Genomic DNA, 19,777 nt, shown 5'->3' on the forward strand with positions numbered 1-19,777 from the left:
CATTCTGCATTGCCACAAGTTAGCAGGAAAACCTCTAGTGGGCAAGATCCGCGCTCACTCGACGAGATCAGTGGCTTCTTCTACGGCCCTCTTTGCGGGGGTACATTTCAAGGACATCTGCAGAGCTGCTACCTGGAGCAGCGTGCACACGTTCACTAAGCATTATTGCTTAGAGTCATTGCAGCAGGATGATGCGGCTGTGGGCCAGGCTGTCCTGAGAAACCTCTTCAAGTGATGGGTGAGCTTTCCTTTCTATCCCACCTTCCATGGGTGACACATTTTGTAATTTTCTGGCTAATGTTATGATATACTGCTTTACAAAATGTGTTTATGATGTTTACTGCTTGCTATTCTGATACAAAGCATGGGAATCTATGAAAGTTCCAATACTGGGGCAAGAAAACAAGTTACTTACCTGTAACTTTGGTTCCCCAGTATTGGTAACTTTCATAGATTCCCATGCGCCCACCCACCTCCCCGGGGAAAGCTCAGCCTTCAGCAACTATGGTGTCTAGCACACTAGGGCTACGAAAATCTGAGGCTCTGAGGTTCCTTCAGGAAGGTTCTAAGGGTGAGGCTCTTCTGATTGGCTGACGCCTAGAGTTTGGTCTCTTTTACAAAAAGAGGCTGATATGTTACAAAAGGGAATGAGGCCTAGGCCTTTTCTTTCTCTTTTGTACCTACTACTATGATATTTTTTTATTACCGAGACTCCCAGTCCGACGACGGGGAATGATACAAAGCATGGGAATCTATGAAAGTTACCAATACTGGGGAACCAAAGTTACAGGTAAGTAACTTGTTTTCCTCCATAGGCGGTGAGCTCCGTAGACGGTGAGCTCCGTAGACGGTGAGCTCCGTAGACGGTGAGCTCCGTAGACGGTGAGCTCCGTAGACGGTGAGCTCCGTAGACGGTGGGCTCCGTAGACGGTGGGCTCCGTAGACGGTGGGCTCCGTAGACGGTGGGCTCCGTAGACGGTGGGCTCCGTAGACGGTGGGCTCCGTAGACGGTGGGCTCCGTAGACGGTGGGCTCCGTAGACGGTGGGCTCCGTAGACGGTGAGCTCACCGTGGTGAGCTCCGTAGACGGTGAGCTCACCGTGGTGAGCTCCGTAGACGGTGAGCTCACCGTGGTGAGCTCCGTAGACGGTGAGCTCACCGTGGTGAGCTCCGTAGACGGTGAGCTCACCGTGGTGAGCTCCGTAGACGGTGAGCTCTGTAGACGGTGAGCTTCGTCAACATTCAGCTTCGACGCCAGTTGACTTCGTTAACGGATGACCCTGTCAACTGTTGGATTCGTCGACGTTTGTGCCCGTTGACAGTTGGTTTCACACACTATTGACTTTTATGCACAGTGCTTTTGTAGACGATTTATTTCGTCGACTGCAGCTTTCCGCTACATCCACGTGATGGCGTGATGGCTTTTTACTTCCGCCATTATTCTTCTTGGAGAATATTGGAGGTTTTCCCCTCCTTATGAAGAGAGCAGCGAATCGGTTTTCCCCTTTCCCCTCGTCCTGGGGAAACCACAGAAGCAAGTTCGTTCACTTCCTATCATAGACTTTATTAGGAAGAAGGTGTTAAACTCATGCATGGGCCAGACTCTGTGCCAGCGTTTTTTCCACGCCTTGACAAGACGTGTGAAGCTCGCCACTATTCACCTGCTTTTCTAGTCTCTCAGCCTACCCTGACTCTGTCATTACTCATGCGGCTCAGCGATTATCTTGCAAGCCAGTGGGCAGGTATGCCGCCAGATGTGCTCTGACATGTTGGCGCTAGTAGAACGTATTCCAGAATCCTCCAAGCCTCACACTTTGAAGATCCTGCAGGAGGGAGAGAGAGAGAGTAGTGCATCAGAAATAATACACTGTGCAGCGGACATTGCGTGTACAGGTTTTCGACAGCTCGCAAGAGGGGCAGTCTGGCGAAGACATTTTTGCTTCAATGCTACGTCTTTCGCAAGGAGGTTCCAACTTCAATACTTCACTTGCCTTTTGATTGAGGATCCCTTCTGGCCAGCTCACAGATACTGCCCACACCCTCTGGATTTCGAATCGCAGCCTTTTCGTGGTGCCGAGGACGTAGATCCACGTCCTTTTTTCAAGGGAGTTCCATCCAGTATTGGCTCCTACAATCATAACCAACTGCGTTACTCAAATCAAACAGTCATATGGGCAAAGTACCAACAGTTCCTACATAGAAAATCATCGTTAGCCGAGGCAACTCTTCTAAGAAAAAATGGATTGCCTTGAACCCACCTTTATTCCCTCCAAAAACGTCGGAGGTCTAATATCTCACTTTTATTCCAATTGGTCAAAGGTGTACAGAGGACCGTTGGGTTTTTTAAACGTCATGCCCAAGGGCACGCTCTAGAAATTGTCAAATTTCCCTTTTTCTACACCTCCAAAGGAACCTCCACCTTTCTCATCTACGGGAGTCGTTTGCACAAGTGTCTATATGGATACAAACAGGGACCGTCGGAGTGGTTCCGAATCTCCAACAGCGTTAGGGTTTACTCTCAGTTCCTCCTCAACAAGCAAATCAGGAAATTAGCGCATGATTTTAGATCTTTGCGCAAACTTTACCAATGGTGTACCTCAAAGTCCTAAGGTTCTTATGCCAGAACGACTTTATAACTACATTCAACCTCCAAGATGTCTATTTTGATGTGCCAATTCTTCCTAAGCACAGGAAGTGGCTACGCTTTACAATAGGTACAAAACATTTTCAATTAAAGCCCTACCTTTTGGACTTAGGTCGGCTTCATGTGTCTTTACGTAGATCCTGGCACCAGTGGCACCCTATCTACGTCTGCAAGGCATACAAATTCATCATTACTGAGACAACTGTATAATAGGGGCTCGCTCTTATTTACAAGCAGTCCAGCACACCCAGACTTGTCAGTCACTGTTTCAAAACCTGGTTTTCAATAAATCATGACAAGTCCCAACTAGTACTAGCTCCGATATGAACGTTTCTCGGAGCATCAATCCGTACAAACCTAGCAAAGGTGTTTGTCTCACACGAACGACGGGCCTGCAGCTCCCACTTGGTGGTGCTTCTACAGATTACACATGAGAAAATTGCTAGAGGAGCTAGACAAGAAGTGTTTGCAGGTCTCCAGTTCAATCGAAGATCTCATTCTAATCACTCCTCGGATGCAAGAGGCCTTTCTTGTTTGGTGGGTCCAAGAAAGAAATTTGTAGAAGGTGTATGCGTTTCCTTCAAGAAGCGCCAAAATTACACAATCACTACAGACGCATCCCTCGAGGGTTGGGAAGCATGTCTTCAAGTGCTGAAAGTCAGCGGTAAATGGAACCCTCAACAAAAGGCTTGGCACATCAATCTGCTAGAGCTAGGTGCCATCTTCTTAGCCCTCAAATCCTTTTGTGCAATCATTCAAGGGGCCACAGTATTGGTTCGCTCAGACAATACTTCAAGTATGCATTACTTAAACATACAGGGAAGAACGAGGTTGGTTCTTCTATCTCATGAAGCCCAAGAGGTATGGGCTTGGGCGATACGACACAGGATCAATCTCTTGGCTGTTCATGTGCCGTGAGTTGCAAATGTCCTGGCGGACACCATCAGCATGTCAACGGTGTCCAACAACGAATAGGAATTACATCAGCCAACAGTGGATCGAATCTTCCAGCAGTGGGGTCATCCCGATCTGGACCGCTTTGCGACAAAAAAGAACAGCAAATGACTGTTTCTTTGCAAGCTGGCTTACCCACAGGGACTCGCAAGGGAAGGCATTTTCGATAAACTGGTCTCAAATATATGCTTACGCCTTTCCTCCGATACTGTTGGTTCCGGGAGTTCTCCGGAAGATGAAAGAGCCGTGTCGCTTGATTCTCTTCTCCCCCAGGTGGCTTCGCCAATTCTGGTGCACCAAACTTCTTCTCCTCTCTGAGTGCGATCCAATACAGTTTCGACCAATACCGAATCTCCTCTCCATTCAGAATGGTCAGATGTGCCATTATGATCCGGCTTCTCTAAAATTAACAGCTTGGCGTTCTGAGCACCTTGATTTAGCTCATCTGAATATCTTGACGGATTGTAAGGAGGTACTGGCTTACGCGAAAGCACCTGCTAAAATAAAGACATACAGACTTTAATGGTAAAGAATCTGCATTTGGTGTTAATCTGCTGGGGTTCACCCATTTCATGCAACGCTGGACCAGATATTACCTTTTTCTTGCACTTGGCAAGATCAGGCTTATCTCATGCATTGTTGAAGGTCTTTTTGGCAGCCATTTCAAGGTAACGTCGGGATGGGTCCACCTCTCTTTATTCCTCAAGAATACAACAGTTCTTTAAGGGACTATTCAGAATGTTTCCTCCTGTACGTCGTCCGCCTCCATCATGGCATTTTAATGTAGTTTTAGCGCAGCTCATGCGCCACCCATTTGAGCCAATTCACAGGGTGTATTTCATAATCCTAACATGGAACGTTTCTCTTTTGCTAGCATTAACTTCATCTAGAAGAGTCAGTGATGTTCAAGCTGTCACCGTCAATTCACCTTTCTGGCAATTCACGTCCAATTCTGTGGTGCTACTACAAACCCAAGGTTTATGCCTAAGGTGCCTACGTTTTTCCACCTGAACTAACCAGTCATCTTAAAGACTTTTTTTCCTAATCCGCAATCCCCTGCGGAGAGGGCATTACATACCCTTGACATCAGAAGATGTTTAAAATTCTGTTTGCAAAGGACCTCTGCCATTCGCAAATCTGATCAACTGTTTATTGCCTATGGAAAGATAAGGCAAGGACAAGCAGTGTCTAAACAAACCATAGCTAGATGGATTTCTGCAGCTATTGACTTTTGCCATCTTCAAGCTGGCAGACCTTTACAGACAATTCCAAGAGCTCACTCTGCAAGAGCTGTTTCTTCCTCGACTGCTCTTTTCGCTGGAGTTCCTCGTCAGCAAATCTGCAGAGCAGCGACTTTGTCCAGCAGACATACTGTCACCAGGCATTATTGTTCGGATGCTGCCAGCGAGGCTGATACGTCAGTGGATCAAGCGGTTCTACGCAATCTTTTCAGATAAGATGAGCCTCTGTTTTTCCCTCCTCCTCTGTACTGCTTTCCAGACGCTTATTCCATGCCTAAGTTGGGTGCATTCTCATGTGCTTGCAAGTTTTTTCATGCATATATGAATGTTGGCATTTTATTATGTGAATGTATATACTTGCTATGTACAAACTTATGTTACAAAAAGCGTCTTCCAAGCATTATTTCGGTACTGCTATCTACTCTGATTCAGGCATGTGAATCTATGAAAGACACCCTAATACTGGAGAAGAACAATAGTTACTTACCTGTAATCTGTGGTTCTCCAGTATTGGTGTCTTTCATAGATTCACATGCAACCCGCCCACCTCCCCTCTGAGGCTCTTTAGGCTAGGATGTTTTTAGCTTCACTCCTGTGCGAGAAAATCTGAGAGCCTGAGCCTCTGGGGAGAACATTCTGGTGGGTGCTGTCGCCTGATTGGCTGTAGATTGGACTATACAAAATGACTAGGATAGTCATGTGTGGAAGTTTTTTCTACTGTAGCTTGGCCTACTTTACTTCCTGGTTGGGAATTACTGGTTTTTCCAATGTTATTATAGCATATTATTGCTTTTTTATTTACCGTGAGACTCCCACTCCGACGACGGGGAATGATTCAGGCATGTGAATCTATGAAAGACACCAATACTGGAGAACCACAGATTACAGGTAAGTAACTATTGTTCATATTGCATTATAGTTGCATTTATTTAGAACTTTCCGCCTCTGACCTCCGCAGAAGCACTTATTGGAAAATTAGTAGGTTACTCTGGACGTGCAATGGAAGTGGATGTTATTTTTTTAATGGTCTATTTTGGTCTTGTATTTTGCATGTGTGAGGACCATAGATACTGCTCTTGCTTTGTTTTTGCTGCTGCGCATATTCAAAAGCTGGAGGCTCAAAGAGTGAGAGAAAGTTGCTTACACAGAAAAGACTAATTCAGATGGACCTGTGTATTTGACTGATTTAGTTGGTTTTATATAACCTAGAAAGAGTACCACGTTTTATTCTCCAGCATTGATCTTTCACAGATTCACATGCTGGAATTGTCAGGCTGTGAACCCTCTGCTTTTATTCTCCAACAGTGGGTCTTTCATAGTCACATGCTTGAATTGTTAGGCTGTGAACCCTCTAACTATTGTTAGTATAGCAGTGAACCATTACACTCCATAGCATTGAAAAGAGCCATAGACTACTAATGACCAGTCCGCTTCATTATGTGACCTGAACTTCAGCCATTGAGGCCCAAGGGCCCACAGCTTCTTTCCTTACAGAAGATGTCAGATCACATACTTTATACTGCATATTTAGTGATAGGGGATGCTCTGCAGCTTTGGCTCAATTCTATTGTTATTCCAACAGTTTTTGCACCTACATCTTCAATCCAAACTGCTTCAGGTCTGCTAGTGAGTCAATGTTCTGCCCTATTTTGGGACATGGTTGTTTGTGTTTGAGGATGGTCAAGGCTGTAGTGAAGGCATTTCTGTGTAGATGAAGATATATATGGACTACCTTCTCACAAGGAGTCTATACTGCCTGCATCCTAGTCCTGACCCAAGGAAGTGTTGCCTTTGAGATAATTTATCTTTTCAGGCACTAAAGGAGAGAGTGAGATTGGCTTTGGCAAGACTTGAGGACAAGGCAAAGGCATCCACCTCTGGCAGACAGCTGCTGAGTTTAAAGCCTGCCTCAGAAAAGTCTAAATCAAAGACTTCTCTCCAGCTCAAAAACCCTCTGAACTTGCTATTCAGTGTTAGACCCCATGTCAGCTGTTTTCATTCCTGAAGGACCGGCAGAAGGAAATGAACTCTGATAAGCATATGCATAAGACAAACAAGCATTTACAATGCAATGGTTTTGCCTTTGTTAAAGTTAGAGCTATTGGCATTGCTCTTGACACTCTGAAGCTCCACTCTGAAGCTCCACTCTGCACTCTGAAGCTCCACTCTGCACTCTGAAGCTCCACTCTGCACTCTGAAGCTCCACTCTGCACTCTGAAGCTCCACTCTGCACTCTGAAGCTCCACTCTGCACTCTGAAGCTCCACTCTGCACTCTGAAGCTCCACTCTGCACTCTGAAGCTCCACTCTGCACTCTGAAGCTGCACTCTGAAGCTCCACTCTGCACTCTGAAGCTGCACTCTGAAGCTCCACTCTGCACTCTGAAGCTGCACTCTGAAGCTGCACTCTGAAGCTGCACTCTGAAGCTGCACTCTGAAGCTCCACTCTGAAGCTCCACTCTGAAGCTCCACTCTGAAGCTCCACTCTGAAGCTCCACTCTGAAGCTCCACTCTGAAGCTCCACTCTGAAGCTCCACTCTGAAGCTCCACTCTGAAGCTCCACTCTGCACTCTGAAGCTCCACTCTGCACTCTGAAGCTCCACTCTGCACTCTGAAGCTCCACTCTGCACTCTGAAGCTCCACTCTGCACTCTGAAGCTCCACTCTGCACTCTGAAGCTCCACTCTGCACTCTGAATCTGCACTCTGAAGCTCCACTCTGCACTCTGAAGCTCCACTCTGCACTCTGAAGCTCCACTCTGAATCTGCACTCTGAAGCTCCACTCTGCACTCTGAAGCTCCACTCTGCACTCTGAAGCTCCACTCTGCACTCTGAAGCTCCACTCTGAATCTGCACTCTGAAGCTCCACTCTGCACTCTGAAGCTCCACTCTGAATCTGCACTCTGAAGCTCCACTCTGCACTCTGAAGCTCCACTCTGAATCTGCACTCTGAAGCTCCACTCTGCACTCTGAAGCTCCACTCTGCACTCTGAAGCTCCACTCTGAAGCTCCACTCTGAAGCTCCACTCTGAAGCTCCACTCTGAAGCTCCACTCTGAAGCTCCACTCTGAAGCTCCACTCTGAAGCTCCACTCTGAAGCTCCACTCTGAAGCTCCACTCTGAAGCTCCACTCTGCACTCTGAAGCTCCACTCTGAAGCTCCACTCTGCACTCTGAAGCTCCACTCTGCACTCTGAAGCTCCACTCTGAAGCTCCACTCTGCACTCTGAAGCTCCACTCTGAATCTGCACTCTGAAGCTCCACTCTGCACTCTGAAGCTCCACTCTGAATCTGCACTCTGAAGCTCCACTCTGCACTCTGAAGCTCCACTCTGAATCTGCACTCTGAAGCTCCACTCTGCACTCTGAAGCTCCACTCTGAATCTGCACTCTGAAGCTCCACTCTGCACTCTGAAGCTCCACTCTGAATCTGCACTCTGATGCTCCACTCTGAATCTGCACTCTGAAGCTCCACTCTGCACTCTGAATCTGCACTCTGAAGCTCCACTCTGCACTCTGAATCTGCACTCTGAAGCTCCACTCTGCACTCTGAATCTGCACTCTGCAGCTCCACTCTGAATCTGCAGCTCCACTCTGCACTCTGAAGCTGCACTCTGAATCTCCACTCTGAATCTGCACTCTGAAGCTCCACTCTGAATCTGCACTCTGAAGCTCCACTCTGAATCTGCACTCTGAAGCTCCACTCTGAATCTGCACTCTGAAGCTCCACTCTGAATCTGCACTCTGAAGCTCCACTCTGAATCTGCACTCTGAAGCTCCACTCTGAATCTGCACTCTGAAGCTCCACTCTGCACTCTGAAGCTCCACTCTGAATCTGCACTCTGATGCTCCACTCTGAATCTGCACTCTGAAGCTCCACTCTGAATCTGCACTCTGAAGCTCCACTCTGCACTCTGAAGCTCCACTCTGAAGCTCCACTCTGAAGCTCCACTCTGAAGCTCCACTCTGAAGCTCCACTCTGAAGCTCCACTCTGAAGCTCCACTCTGAAGCTCCACTCTGAAGCTCCACTCTAAAGCTCCACTCTAAAGCTCCACTCTGAAGCTCCACTCTGAAGCTCCACTCTGAAGCTCCACTCTGAAGCTCCACTCTGAAGCTCCACTCTGAAGCTCCACTCTGAAGCTCCACTCTGAAGCTCCACTCTGAAGCTCCACTCTGAAGCTCCACTCTGAAGCTCCACTCTGAAGCTCCACTCTGAAGCTCCACTCTGAAGCTCCACTCTGAAGCTCCACTCTGAAGCTCCACTCTGAAGCTCCACTCTGAAGCTCCACTCTGAAGCTCCACTCTGAATCTGCACTCTGAAGCTCCACTCTGAATCTGCACTCTGAAGCTCCACTCTGAATCTGCACTCTGAAGCTCCACTCTGAATCTGCACTCTGAAGCTCCACTCTGAATCTGCACTCTGAAGCTCCACTCTGCACTCTGAAGCTCCACTCTGAATCTGCACTCTGAAGCTCCACTCTGAAGCTCCACTCTGAAGCTCCACTCTGAAGCTCCACTCTGAAGCTCCACTCTGAAGCTCCACTCTGAATCTGCACTCTGAAGCTCCACTCTGAATCTGCACTCTGAAGCTCCACTCTGCACTCTGAAGCTCCACTCTGCACTCTGAAGCTCCACTCTGCACTCTGAAGCTCCACTCTGCACTCTGAAGCTCCACTCTGCACTCTGAAGCTCCACTCTGAAGCTCCACTCTGAAGCTCCACTCTGAAGCTCCACTCTGAAGCTCCACTCTGAAGCTCCACTCTGAAGCTCCACTCTGAAGCTCCACTCTGAAGCTCCACTCTGAAGCTCCACTCTGAAGCTCCACTCTGCACTCTGAATCTGCACTCTGAAGCTCCACTCTGCACTCTGAAGCTCCACTCTGCACTCTGAAGCTCCACTCTGAATCTGCACTCTGAAGCTCCACTCTGAATCTGCACTCTGAAGCTCCACTCTGAATCTGCACTCTGAAGCTCCACTCTGCACTCTGAAGCTCCACTCTGCACTCTGATGCTCCACTCTGAAGCTCCACTCTGAAGCTCCACTCTGAAGCTCCACTCTGAAGCTCCACTCTGAAGCTCCACTCTGATGCTCCACTCTGAAGCTCCACTCTGAAGCTCCACTCTGATGCTCCACTCTGATGCTCCACTCTGATGCTCCACTCTGATGCTCCACTCTGATGCTCCACTCTGAAGCTCCACTCTGAAGCTCCACTCTGAAGCTCCACTCTGAAGCTCCACTCTGAAGCTCCACTCTGAAGCTCCACTCTGCACTCTGAAGCTCCACTCTGCACTCTGAAGCTCCACTCTGCACTCTGAAGCTCCACTCTGCACTCTGAAGCTCCACTCTGCACTCTGAAGCTCCACTCTGCACTCTGAAGCTCCACTCTGAAGCTCCACTCTGCACTCTGAAGCTCCACTCTGCACTCTGAAGCTCCACTCTGAAGCTCCACTCTGCACTCTGAAGCTCCACTCTGAATCTGCACTCTGAAGCTCCACTCTGCACTCTGAAGCTCCACTCTGAATCTGCACTCTGAAGCTCCACTCTGAAGCTCCACTCTGAATCTGCACTCTGATGCTCCACTCTGAAGCTCCACTCTGCACTCTGAATCTGCACTCTGCAGCTCCACTCTGAATCTGCAGCTCCACTCTGCACTCTGAATCTCCACTCTGAATCTCCACTCTGAAGCTCCACTCTGAAGCTCCACTCTGAAGCTCCACTCTGAAGCTCCACTCTGAAGCTCCACTCTGAAGCTCCACTCTGAAGCTCCACTCTGAAGCTCCACTCTGAAGCTCCACTCTGAAGCTCCACTCTGAAGCTCCACTCTGCACTCTGAAGCTCCACTCTGCACTCTGAATCTGCACTCTGAAGCTCCACTCTGAAGCTCCACTCTGAAGCTCCACTCTGAAGCTCCACTCTGAAGCTCCACTCTGAAGCTCCACTCTGAAGCTCCACTCTGAAGCTCCACTCTGCACTCTGAAGCTCCACTCTGAAGCTCCACTCTGCACTCTGAAGCTCCACTCTGAAGCTCCACTCTGCACTCTGAAGCTCCACTCTGAAGCTCCACTCTGCACTCTGAAGCTCCACTCTGAATCTGCACTCTGAAGCTCCACTCTGCACTCTGAAGCTCCACTCTGAAGCTCCACTCTGCACTCTGAAGCTCCACTCTGAAGCTCCACTCTGAAGCTCCACTCTGAAGCTCCACTCTGAAGCTCCACTCTGAAGCTCCACTCTGAAGCTCCACTCTGAAGCTCCACTCTGCACTCTGAAGCTCCACTCTGAAGCTCCACTCTGCACTCTGAAGCTCCACTCTGAAGCTCCACTCTGCACTCTGAAGCTCCACTCTGAATCTGCACTCTGAAGCTCCACTCTGCACTCTGAAGCTCCACTCTGAAGCTCCACTCTGCACTCTGAAGCTCCACTCTGAAGCTCCACTCTGAAGCTCCACTCTGCACTCTGAAGCTCCACTCTGAAGCTTCACTCTGAAGCTCCACTCTGCACTCTGAAGCTCCACTCTGAAGCTCCACTCTGCACTCTGAAGCTCCACTCTGAAGCTCCACTCTGCACTCTGAAGCTCCACTCTGAAGCTCCACTCTGCACTCTGAAGCTCCACTCTGAAGCTCCACTCTGCACTCTGAAGCTCCACTCTGAAGCTCCACTCTGCACTCTGAAGCTCCACTCTGAAGCTCCACTCTGCACTCTGAAGCTCCACTCTGAATCTGCACTCTGAAGCTCCACTCTGAAGCTCCACTCTGCACTCTGCAGCTCCACTCTGAAGCTCCACTCTGCACTCTGAAGCTCCACTCTGAAGCTCCACTCTGCACTCTGAAGCTCCACTCTGAATCTGCACTCTGCAGCTCCACTCTGAAGCTCCACTCTGCACTCTGCAGCTCCACTCTGAAGCTCCACTCTGAAGCTCCACTCTGAAGCTCCACTCTGAAGCTCCACTCTGAAGCTCCACTCTGAAGCTCCACTCTGCACTCTGAAGCTCCACTCTGAAGCTCCACTCTGCACTCTGAAGCTCCACTCTGAAGCTCCACTCTGCACTCTGAAGCTCCACTCTGCACTCTGAAGCTCCACTCTGAAGCTCCACTCTGCACTCTGAAGCTCCACTCTGAATCTGCACTCTGAAGCTCCACTCTGAATCTCCACTCTGAAGCTCCACTCTGAAGCTCCACTCTGAATCTGCACTCTGAAGCTCCACTCTGAAGCTCCACTCTGAAGCTCCACTCTGAAGCTCCACTCTGCACTCTGAAGCTCCACTCTGAAGCTCCACTCTGAAGCTCCACTCTGAAGCTCCACTCTGAAGCTCCACTCTGAAGCTCCACTCTGAAGCTCCACTCTGCACTCTGAAGCTCCACTCTGAATCTGCACTCTGAAGCTCCACTCTGAAGCTCCACTCTGAAGCTCCACTCTGAAGCTCCACATTGAAGCTCCACTCTGAAGCTCCACTCTGAAGCTCCACTCTGAAGCTCCACTCTGAAGCTCCACTCTGAAGCTCCACTCTGAAGCTCCACTCTGAAGCTCCACTCTGCACTCTGAAGCTCCACTCTGAAGCTCCACTCTGAAGCTCCACTCTGCACTCTGAAGCTCCACTCTGCACTCTGAAGCTCCACTCTGAAGCTCCACTCTGAAGCTCCACTCTGAAGCTCCACTCTGAAGCTCCACTCTGAAGCTCCACTCTGAAGCTCCACTCTGAAGCTCCACTCTGAAGCTCCACTCTGCACTCTGAAGCTCCACTCTGAAGCTCCACTCTGCACTCTGAAGCTCCACTCTGAATCTGCACTCTGCACTCTGAAGCTCCACTCTGAATCTGCACTCTGAAGCTCCACTCTGCACTCTGAAGCTCCACTCTGAAGCTCCACTCTGAAGCTCCACTCTGAAGCTCCACTCTGAAGCTCCACTCTGAAGCTCCACTCTGAAGCTCCACTCTGAAGCTCCACTCTGAAGCTCCACTCTGAAGCTCCACTCTGAAGCTCCACTCTGAAGCTCCACTCTGATGCTCCACTCTGATGCTCCACTCTGATGCTCCACTCTGATGCTCCACTCTGAAGCTCCACTCTGAAGCTCCACTCTGAAGCTCCACTCTGAAGCTCCACTCTGAAGCTCCACTCTGCACTCTGAAGCTCCACTCTGCACTCTGAAGCTCCACTCTGCACTCTGAAGCTCCACTCTGCACTCTGAAGCTCCACTCTGCACTCTGAAGCTCCACTCTGCACTCTGAAGCTCCACTCTGCACTCTGAAGCTCCACTCTGAAGCTCCACTCTGAAGCTCCACTCTGAAGCTCCACTCTGAAGCTCCACTCTGAAGCTCCACTCTGAATCTGCACTCTGAAGCTCCACTCTGAAGCTCCACTCTGAAGCTCCACTCTGAAGCTCCACTCTGAATCTGCACTCTGAATCTGCACTCTGAAGCTCCACTCTGCACTCTGAAGCTCCACTCTGAATCTGCACTCTGAAGCTCCACTCTGAAGCTCCACTCTGAAGCTCCACTCTGAAGCTCCACTCTGAAGCTCCACTCTGAAGCTCCACTCTGAAGCTCCACTCTGAAGCTCCACTCTGCACTCTGAATCTGCACTCTGAATCTGCACTCTGAAGCTCCACTCTGAAGCTCCACTCTGCACTCTGAAGCTCCACTCTGCACTCTGAAGCTCCACTCTGAATCTGCACTCTGAAGCTCCACTCTGCACTCTGAAGCTCCACTCTGCACTCTGAAGCTCCACTCTGAATCTGCACTCTGAAGCTCCACTCTGAATCTGCACTCTGAAGCTCCACTCTGCACTCTGAAGCTCCACTCTGCACTCTGAAGCTCCACTCTGCACTCTGATGCTCCACTCTGAAGCTCCACTCTGAAGCTCCACTCTGAAGCTCCACTCTGAAGCTCCACTCTGAAGCTCCACTCTGAAGCTCCACTCTGAAGCTCCACTCTGAAGCTCCACTCTGAAGCTCCACTCTGAAGCTCCACTCTGAAGCTCCACTCTGATGCTCCACTCTGATGCTCCACTCTGATGCTCCACTCTGATGCTCCACTCTGATGCTCCACTCTGATGCTCCACTCTGATGCTCCACTCTGATGCTCCACTCTGAAGCTCCACTCTGAAGCTCCACTCTGAAGCTCCACTCTGAAGCTCCACTCTGAAGCTCCACTCTGAAGCTCCACTCTGAAGCTCCACTCTGCACTCTGAAGCTCCACTCTGCACTCTGAAGCTCCACTCTGCACTCTGAAGCTCCACTCTGCACTCTGAAGCTCCACTCTGAAGCTCCACTCTGCACTCTGAAGCTCCACTCTGAAGCTCCACTCTGCACTCTGAAGCTCCACTCTGAATCTGCACTCTGAAGCTCCACTCTGCACTCTGAAGCTCCACTCTGAATCTGCACTCTGAAGCTCCACTCTGCACTCTGAAGCTCCACTCTGAATCTGCACTCTGAAGCTCCACTCTGCACTCTGAAGCTCCACTCTGAATCTGCACTCTGAAGCTCCACTCTGCACTCTGAAGCTCCACTCTGAATCTGCACTCTGATGCTCCACTCTGAATCTGCACTCTGAAGCTCCACTCTGCACTCTGAATCTGCACTCTGCAGCTCCACTCTGAATCTGCAGCTCCACTCTGCACTCTGAAGCTCCACTCTGAATCTCCACTCTGAAGCTCCACTCTGAATCTCCACTCTGAAGCTCCACTCTGAAGCTCCACTCTGAAGCTCCACTCTGAAGCTCCACTCTGAAGCTCCACTCTGAAGCTCCACTCTGAAGCTCCACTCTGAAGCTCCACTCTGAAGCTCCACTCTGCACTCTGAAGCTCCACTCTGCACTCTGAAGCTCCACTCTGAAGCTCCACTCTGAAGCTCCACTCTGAAGCTCCACTCTGAAGCTCCACTCTGAAGCTCCACTCTGAAGCTCCACTCTGAAGCTCCACTCTGAAGCTCCACTCTGAAGCTCCACTCTGAAGCTCCACTCTGCACTCTGAAGCTCCACTCTGAAGCTCCACTCTGCACTCTGAAGCTCCACTCTGCACTCTGAAGCTCCACTCTGAAGCTCCACTCTGCACTCTGAAGCTCCACTCTGAAGCTCCACTCTGCACTCTGAAGCTCCACTCTGAAGCTCCACTCTGCACTCTGAAGCTCCACTCTGAAGCTCCACTCTGCACTCTGAAGCTCCACTCTGAATCTGCACTCTGAAGCTCCACTCTGCACTCTGAAGCTCCACTCTGAAGCTCCACTCTGAAGCTCCACTCTGAAGCTCCACTCTGCACTCTGAAGCTCCACTCTGAAGCTCCACTCTGAAGCTCCACTCTGCACTCTGAAGCTCCACTCTGAAGCTCCACTCTGAAGCTCCACTCTGCACTCTGAAGCTCCACTCTGAAGCTCCACTCTGAAGCTCCACTCTGCACTCTGAAGCTCCACTCTGAAGCTCCACTCTGAAGCTCCACTCTGCACTCTGAAGCTCCACTCTGCACTCTGAAGCTCCACTCTGAAGCTCCACTCTGCACTCTGAAGCTCCACTCTGAAGCTCCACTCTGCACTCTGAAGCTCCACTCTGCACTCTGAAGCTCCACTCTGAAGCTCCACTCTGCACTCTGCAGCTCCACTCTGAATCTGCACTCTGAAGCTCCACTCTGCACTCTGCAGCTCCACTCTGAAGCTCCACTCTGAAGCTCCACTCTGCACTCTGCAGCTCCACTCTGAAGCTCCACTCTGAAGCTCCACTCTGCACTCTGCAGCTCCACTCTGAAGCTCCACTCTGAAGCTCCACTCTGAAGCTCCACTCTGAAGCTCCACTCTGAAGCTCCACTCTGCACTCTGAAGCTCCACTCTGAAGCTCCACTCTGCACTCTGAAGCTCCACTCTGAAGCTCCACTCTGCACTCTGAAGCTCCACTCTGAAGCTCCACTCTGCACTCTGAAGCTCCACTCTGAATCTGCACTCTGAAGCTCCACTCTGCACTCTGAAGCTCCACTCTGAAGCTCCACTCTGAAGCTCCACTCTGAATCTGCACTCTGAATCTGCACTCTGAATCTGCACTCTGAATCTGCACTCTGAATCTGCACTCTGAAGCTCCACTCTGAAGCTCCACTCTGAATCTGCACTCTGAATCTGCACTCTGAAGCTCCACTCTGAAGCTCCACTCTGAAGCTCCACTCTGAAGCTCCACTCTGAAGCTCCACTCTGAAGCTCCACTCTGAAGCTCCACTCTGAAGCTCCACTCTGAAGCTCCACTCTGCACTCTGAAGCTCCACTCTGCACTCTGAAGCTCCACTCTGAAGCTCCACTCTGAAGCTCCACTCTGAAGCTCCACTCTGAAGCTCCACTCTGAAGCTCCACTCTGAAGCTCCACTCTGAAGCTCCACTCTGCACTCTGAAGCTCCACTCTGAATCTGCACTCTGAAGCTCCACTCTGAAGCTCCACTCTGAAGCTCCACTCTGCACTCTGAAGCTCCACTCTGAAGCTCCACTCTGCACTCTGAAGCTCCACTCTGCACTCTGAAGCTCCACTCTGAAGCTCCACTCTGAAGCTCCACTCTGCACTCTGAAGCTCCACTCTGAAGCTCCACTCTGAAGCTCCACTCTGAAGCTCCACTCTGAAGCTCCACTCTGAAGCTCCACTCTGAAGCTCCACTCTGAAGCTCCACTCTCCACTCTGAAGCTCCACTCTGAAGCTCCACTCTCCACTCTGAAGCTCCACTCTGAAGCTCCACTCTGAAGCTCCACTCTGAAGCTCCACTCTGAAGCTCCACTCTGAAGCTCCACTCTGAAGCTCCACTCTGCACTCTGAAGCTCCACTCTGAAGCTCCACTCTGAAGCTCCACTCTGAAGCTCCACTCTGAAGCTCCACTCTGAAGCTCCACTCTGAAGCTCCACTCTGAAGCTCCACTCTGAAGCTCCACTCTGCACTCTGAAGCTCCACTCTGCACTCTGAAGCTCCACTCTGAAGCTCCACTCTGCACTCTGAAGCTCCACTCTGCACTCTGAAGCTCCACTCTGAAGCTCCACCCTGAAGCTCCACTCTGAAGCTCCACTCTGAAGCTCCACTCTGAAGCTCCACTCTGAAGCTCCACTCTGAAGCTCCACTCTGAAGCTCCACTCTGAAGCTCCACTCTGAAGCTCCACTCTGAAGCTCCACTCTGAAGCTCCACTCTGCACTCTGAAGCTCCACTCTGAAGCTCCACTCTGAAGCTCCACTCTGAAGCTCCACTCTGAAGCTCCACTCTGAAGCTCCACTCTGAAGCTCCACTCTGCACTCTGAAGCTCCACTCTGCACTCTGAAGCTCCACTCTGAAGCTCCACTCTGCACTCTGAAGCTCCACTCTGAAGCTCCACTCTGAAGCTCCACTCTGAAGCTCCACCCTGAAGCTCCACCCTGAAGCTCCACCCTGAAGCTCCACTCTGAAGCTCCACTCTGAAGCTCCACTCTGAAGCTCCACTCTGAAGCTCCACTCTGAAGCTCCACTCTGAAGCTCCACTCTGAAGCTCCACTCTGCACTCTGAAGCTCCACTCTGAAGCTCCACTCTGCACTCTGAAGCTCCACTCTGAAGCTCCACTCTGCACTCTGAAGCTCCACTCTGAAGCTCCACTCTGAAGCTCCACTCTGCACTCTGAAGCTCCACTCTGAAGCTCCACTCTGCACTCTGAAGCTCCACTCTGAAGCTCCACTCTGCACTCTGAAGCTCCACTCTGAATCTGCACTCTGAAGCTCCACTCTGCACTCTGAAGCTCCACTCTGAATCTGCACTCTGAAGCTCCACTCTGCACTCTGAAGCTCCACTCTGCACTCTGAAGCTCCACTCTGCACTCTGAAGCTCCACTCTGCACTCTGAAGCTCCACTCTGAATCTGCACTCTGAAGCTCCACTCTGCACTCTGAAGCTCCACTCTGCACTCTGAAGCTCCACTCTGAAGCTCCACTCTGAAGCTCCACTCTGAAGCTCCACTCTGAAGCTCCACTCTGAAGCTCCACTCTGAAGCTCCACTCTGCACTCTGAAGCTCCACTCTGAAGCTCCACTCTGAAGCTCCACTCTGCACTCTGAAGCTCCACTCTGAAGCTCCACTCTGCACTCTGAAGCTCCACTCTGCACTCTGAAGCTCCACTCTGAAGCTCCACTCTGAAGCTCCACTCTGAAGCTCCACTCTGAAGCTCCACTCTGAAGCTCCACTCTCCACTCTGCACTCTGAAGCTCCACTCTGAAGCTCCACTCTGCACTCTGAAGCTCCACTCTGAAGCTCCACTCTGCACTCTGAAGCTCCACTCTGAAGCTCCACTCTGCACTCTGAAGCTCCACTCTGAAGCTCCACTCTGCACTCTGAAGCTCCACTCTGCACTCTGAAGCTCCACTCTGAAGCTCCACTCTGCACTCTGAAGCTCCACTCTGCACTCTGAAGCTCCACTCTGAAGCTCCACTCTGCACTCTGAAGCTCCACTCTGAATCTGCACTCTGAAGCTCCACTCTGAATCTGCACTCTGAATCTGCACTCTGAATCTGCACTCTGAATCTGCACTCTGAATCTGCACTCTGAATCTGCACTCTGAAGCTCCACTCTGAAGCTCCACTCTGAAGCTCCACTCTGAAGCTCCACTCTGAAGCTCCACTCTGAAGCTCCACTCTGAAGCTCCACTCTGAAGCTCCACTCTGAAGCTCCACTCTGCACTCTGAAGCTCCACTCTGCACTCTGAAGCTCCACTCTGAAGCTCCACTCTGCACTCTGAAGCTCCACTCTGAAGCTCCACTCTGCACTCTGAAGCTCCACTCTGAAGCTCCACTCTGAAGCTCCACTCTGAAGCTCCACTCTGAAGCTCCACTCTGCACTCTGAAGCTCCACTCTGAAGCTGCACTCTGAAGCTCCACTCTGAAGCTCCACTCTGAAGCTCCACTCTGAAGCTGCACTCTGAAGCTGCACTCTGAAGCTGCACTCTGAAGCTCCACTCTGAAGCTCCACTCTGAAGCTCCACTCTGAAGCTCCACTCTGAAGCTCCACTCTGCACTCTAAAGCTCCACTCTGAATCTGCACTCTGAAGCTCCACTCTGCACTCTGAAGCTCCACTCTGAATCTGCACTCTGAAGCTCCACTCTGAAGCTCCACTCTGCACTCTGAAGCTCCACTCTGAATCTGCACTCTGAAGCTCCACTCTGCACTCTGAAGCTCCACTCTGAATCTGCACTCTGAAGCTCCACTCTGCACTCTGAAGCTCCACTCTGAATCTGCACTCTGAAGCTCCACTCTGCACTCTGAAGCTCCACTCTGAAGCTCCACTCTGCACTCTGAAGCTCCACTCTGAAGCTCCACTCTGAAGCTCCACTCTGAAGCTCCACTCTGAAGCTCCACTCTGAAGCTCCACTCTGCACTCTGAAGCTCCACTCTGCACTCTGAAGCTCCACTCTGCACTCTGAAGCTCCACTCTGCACTCTGAAGCTCCACTCTGCACTCTGAAGCTCCACTCTGCACTCTGAAGCTCCACTCTGCACTCTGAAGCTCCACTCTGCACTCTGAAGCTGCACTCTGAAGCTCCACTCTGCACTCTGAAGCTGCACTCTGAAGCTCCACTCTGCACTCTGAAGCTGCACTCTGAAGCTGCACTCTGAAGCTGCACTCTGAAGCTGCACTCTGAAGCTCCACTCTGAAGCTCCACTCTGAAGCTCCACTCTGAAGCTCCACTCTGAAGCTCCACTCTGAAGCTCCACTCTGAAGCTCCACTCTGAAGCTCCACTCTGAAGCTCCACTCTGAAGCTCCACTCTGAAGCTCCACTCTGCACTCTGAAGCTCCACTCTGCACTCTGAAGCTCCACTCTGCACTCTGAAGCTCCACTCTGCACTCTGAAGCTCCACTCTGCACTCTGAAGCTCCACTCTGCACTCTGAATCTGCACTCTGAAGCTCCACTCTGCACTCTGAAGCTCCACTCTGCACTCTGAAGCTCCACTCTGAATCTGCACTCTGAAGCTCCACTCTGCACTC

This window comes from Lissotriton helveticus, chromosome 9 (genome assembly GCF_964261635.1).
Source record: "Lissotriton helveticus chromosome 9, aLisHel1.1, whole genome shotgun sequence".
NCBI lineage: Eukaryota > Metazoa > Chordata > Amphibia > Caudata > Salamandridae > Lissotriton > Lissotriton helveticus.